Below are 5,254 nucleotides of genomic sequence, written 5' to 3'. Positions count from 1 at the left end.
CTCTCTCTCTCTCTCTCTCTCTCTCTCTCTCTCTCTCTCTCTCTCAACTTAGACTCATAGATCAACACCCCTGCTGGATAGCTCCACTGGACTATCCCACAATCACCCCAAACCCATCAGATACAAATGGAATTTAGTCCCTCACTAAACATGGTCCTTCTACCATGTTTCCTGTCTCAGGGGATGGCAACGCCATCCATCCAGTTGTTCAAGAACTTGGAACTCTCTCTTCTGCCACCAAACAGCCAATGAATCGCAGAGCCCACTTCACCTCCTAAGTATTGCAGATCTTTATATTTTCACCACTCTCGCCAGCAGTTCCATAGACTGCCCATCATTTTCTCTCATGGAAATTATTCCAGCAGACACCTACCTGATCTTCTAACTTCTCTTCATGGATCCTCTCTGATCCACTCTCTAAACCCAGCTAGAGCAAGCTTACGATAACCCACATGTGATAACAAATATCAGACTCTCAGCAATGACACTGGTACTCGGATAGAGGACTCACCTTTCACATGCTGCTGCTGACCTCACCAGAGCCACTCTCCACCCCACCCCCCAGTCCTCACACTCTGCCCAACGCTACCCCCTTATTTGCCACTCTCGCTGGTATCCCCCACCTTCTACCCTCCACCACTCTTACAAGTACTTCCTCACCCTTTTACTCTAGATAGAGTCTCTCCTATGGGATCACGCTCATCGGAATGTTTATTGCACTAATGTGTCATTGTCCTCCCTATGTGGTAAGACAGAGAACTATTTTTGTGTTAAATACTATCTCCCCAGCTGCAAGCAAAATGCCTTAACCTTAGTAGGAAATCAATAGATATTTTCATATCAAAGGAGCAAGGAAAAAAGCAATAAAACTTATATGGAGTAATGCTGGAATTGGCCGTAAGGGAATTCTGCAAAAGTGTAGGATGCTAAGACCGATGAGGGTGGTTTCAAGTTTAAATGTGGAACAGGGCAGACTTGTTACCTGGGGGCAAATAGATCTTGCTTTCTGGAGATTAAAGTTAGAGGTAGAATTAACGACATTAAACCTTTCATAATAAAAACCCACTTATTAGTGAGGAAAAATGGTCTTTTGTTTCCATTGGGATATGACAGGTAAGTAGTGAGATGAGGCAGGCTGTGAATTGATCTGCAATAATTCATGCCCTCAGTGTTTTGCACAAGTGTGATAACATGCCACCTAGGATTCTAAAAATGTTCTATTAAATTTCAACTTTCCATGTAAAAATCCTCTTCCCAGATATTTTAAGTGCTATAGCATCAAAGTATAAAATAAAATAAAGAATTTGAATTTTCTTTTTTATTTAACTTTGCCTTAGATGAACAATCCAGAATCCAACTCCCTCTCTCTTCCTGGGCCAGGCAGGACGGTAGGAGAGGGTGAAAGTGAAGGGCTTTCTGGCTGCCTAGCTCCTTGGTGTAGGTCCCAGCCCACCACCAGCTTCCGGCATCCTTTTAGGAAAGGAATTTCTTCATACCCTGGCCGCTGGCCCAGGGCACATTGAGGTATTTTCTTTCCTGTCGGAGAATATTCTTCACCTTCTGGAACAGAATGTCCCATGGCTTGGTGAGGTGGGAAGATGTTCCTACGCCAGGGACTCCTTCCAGGGAGAGAAGAGAAAAAAAAAATCTTCTAGGAATTGTCCTTGGCAAGATAATTATACCTTTAAGGATTCTCTTCTTTTTTAAAAAATATATTTTTATTGATTTGAGACAGGAAGGGAAAGGGAGAGAGAGAAACGGATGAGAAGCATTGATGGGCTGCCTCCTGCAAGCCCCCCCCACGAGGGATGGAGCCCGCAACCTGGCATGTGCCCTGACTGGGAATGGGATCGTGACTTCTTGGTTCATAGGTTGACGTTCAACCCCTGAGCCACGCGGGTGGGTGAGGATTCATTCTTGACATCACATCAACGGGTGTTTTTTTTCTTCCACATATGGAAATTGCTATAATCGGCATGTTCGTTTCTAATGCATAGGAATTAGACCAAATTCTATGCTTCAGGGCACGTGGTCTGTGGATATCATCATGTTAAGTTTTCGCCTGGGTCTGCGTTGCTCCCTGGCTAACTCTGTGGCCTCGCGGTGCTGCTTCCTACAAGATTTCCTCGGAATCCTTTTCCTTGGCTGCACTTGAGATCCCCTCTCTGAAACGTCCGCTCTGACCGAGAGACCCTTAGGAGGCGTGGCTGGAGGTCGGCTGGACCTGGGACGGTGAACTCTCCAGCCTGCACGGCGTCCTCGCTGGACCTTGGGGTGAGGGGGTTGCCAATCTTCCTTTCCTCAGGCTTCCACTCAGTCGGCTGCGAAAGCCCATTACGCCCTGAACACCGGACCGGGCAGGTTCTTTGTGGATAGACCTGCTGTTTTCGTCTGGGTTGCTGAGTCAGGAAATTGACATTCTACTGTTGTGCTTTTAAAAGTATTTGCTGTGACTTCACTTTTTTTTTCTCCTCTGACAGTTGAAGCAGGAAGGCGGATTAGCTTTCTTGATTCCAATTATCCTCCCGGTGGTATATCGCTGATACGCGCCGGTGTAGATAAATCACGGGAGGCGGAAGGGAATGTCACCTGGCGAACGTGACCGTGTTGGAGGGAGGGCTTGAAAGGAATTTCTTGTCATTGATGAGTCTCCAAGAACTTTTTTTTTAAAGACAGAATTCTTTTGAAATATTTGAGTTGGATGCCTTTTTTCCGGCCCAATTTGCTGAAAGATTACCACGCACATGTCAACTGTTGTTTTCAGAAAAGACGATGTAAATTGAGATAGTTGGCAGGGTGTTCTACTTGATTTCATTCCACATTTCAGTGGACCGGAAGGGGTTCCTCGTGACACCTGAGCCCCCTTTTTCATTTTGTCAGACTGTCGGTCATAACCCAGGAGGACCAGATTCCTGTGCCACCGGGAGAGAGACTGGAGACCAGGGTTGGATAAAATCCCCTGAAAATATGTGTCTGAGCTTCTGTCCCGGGTTGGGAGGTGACGACAGAGGTGGAAGCACCTGTGCCCATTCTGTACACAGGTCCCCCTGCAGTTTCTCACCGAAAGTGAAGTTAGTTTCGTTTTCTTTTATTTCCATACTAGAGGCCCGGTGCACAAGTTTGTGCACAGGTGGGGTCCCTCCGCGTGGCCTGTGGGGATTGGGCCCAAACTGGTAGTCCAACACCGCCTGCCGCTTCCGCTTATCCCAGCCCCACTGCGCCAGCTGCGGGCTCGCGCCCAGTCAGTCCTGATTGGGAGAGGCTCTCGCTGCCGCAGCGTCGCCACCCATGAGCCCTGTGTCTGGTGCCCGTCCCGAGAGGGGCTGGGGAGGGCAGGATGTTATTGGCCTTCTCAGCAGGCGGTGGGATGCCCTTACTGGCCCAGGATCCGGATCCATCCCGCTGAGTTCGCGCCTGTTGTTGGGAGCCACCTGGAGGCTGCTCTTCTATCGTTTCTTCCTTGTGGGGCGTCTAGGGAGGGGAAGTGGCCGCAGTGCCCAAGGATGGCTTCCAGGAGGCCGGTGGCGCTGTTGGGATCATGCCAGAGGTTAGTCCACTGGTACCTGGCCCGTTCTCTGGAGATTAGACCTGCAGGACTACTGAGGCCGTGAGTGGTGCCGCCGGGCTGGTGGGCCACCGGGACAGGTCGGGTGGGTCAGCTGAGCGGCACTCCTGCTGTGGAAGAGCGCTGATCACCAGGGACCAGCTCCTGTGTTGAGCATCTGCCCTCAGGTGGTCAGTGAGCGTCACAGCAACCGGCTGACCAGTCATTCAGTTGCTTAGGCTTTTATATAAATAGATTTGTTTCACAGTTGCTTATTATTATTTCATAAATGTATGCCATTTTCTGTTTCCCTGCTGCATCACCTTTGTCTTTTTACCACATCAAGAGAATCTGAATCACAGCTCAAATATAAAATGTTATTCCTTTTTTAAAAAAATGTGTTTTTTATTGATTTTTATAGAAAGAGGAAGTGGGATAGATAGAAACATCTATAAGCGAGGAAATCATTGATTGGCTGCCTCCTGCACGCCCCCTACTGGGGTCCAGCTTGCAACCCCAGCATATGGGGACTCAAACCAAAGACCTCCTGGTTCCTGGGTCGATGCTCAATGCTGAGCCACACCAGCCGGGCACTGTTATTCTTATTTCTGAGGCCAGGATACAGCCCTCCATGCTCTGTAAGGTGAAAGAGCCGCGTACAGAGTTCCGATTAACGAGGAAACGGGGTGACTCTTTACATGGACAACGCGGAAAGTGGCCGCTGAGCGTGAAATGTGGGTTCTTTGCCCTGTGGGTGATGTCATCGTGTCTCTGTGTGACTTCAGGGTATCACTGTGATATCAAACCAACAGCATAGGTGGCATCCCTGGGATGAGGAGAGATCAGAGCATCTCCCCTTTGCCCCAATCGGGGACTCTAGAAATTTCTAAATACCTATCTGGGCAGAGAAGCACAAGTTCCCTTTATAAGCAGCCTTTCAAGCAGCTAGGCTTGTCCCAAGGCAGCCTGGTTCTCTGCCTGGCACGGCTCTGCCTCCCACAGGAAAGGAAGTCTAGGCTCAACATTCAAATTCCCAGAAACATGGCTGAAGCATGCAGCCTTCATCCTGAAAGACCTCCGTAAACGCCAGTGATATCAAAGGTGCGGCCCTGGCCTTGCCAAGGGCCACGCTCACGAGACGCGGCTCATTCATTATCCGGGGGAACTAGTCGGAAATGAAATGTGGGAATGTAGCTTTTTTTAAAAAAAACTAATTACAGACAGGAAAGGAGAGGGAGAGAAAGATAGAAACATCAATGATGAGAGAGAATCACTGATCAGCTGCCTCCTGTACGCCCCCCACTGGGGATCGAGCCCACAACCCAGGATGTGTCCTTGGCCGAAATCGAACCTGGGACCCTTCCGTCCACAGGCTGATGCTCTCTATCCACTAAGCCAAATGGGCTAGGGCGGGAGTGTAGCTTTTAAGACATTTTAGCTGCTTCTGGAGAAGATTGATGGTGAAAACCTCTAGCATTCGTGGTATTTATCACGACAGCAAACTCTGAGAGCACCAAGGCCACATCCACATGTTCCCTTGCTAGGAGCTCCCCGGGAGTGTAAACATGACTGAGTGCCCAGAGCTGCCTCCCTGTGGGCTTATCACACATAAAGGACTGCCAGCCAGTCCTGCACGGCCCACAATGGGCTCTCATGGCCCTGAAGGGAAAGTTTATGATGAGTACAAATCACCCCTCAAGCCCATAATAC

Source organism: Myotis davidii, unplaced genomic scaffold (genome assembly GCF_000327345.1).
Source record: "Myotis davidii unplaced genomic scaffold, ASM32734v1 scaffold184, whole genome shotgun sequence".
NCBI lineage: Eukaryota > Metazoa > Chordata > Mammalia > Chiroptera > Vespertilionidae > Myotis > Myotis davidii.
This window is presented reverse-complemented; position numbering follows the sequence as displayed.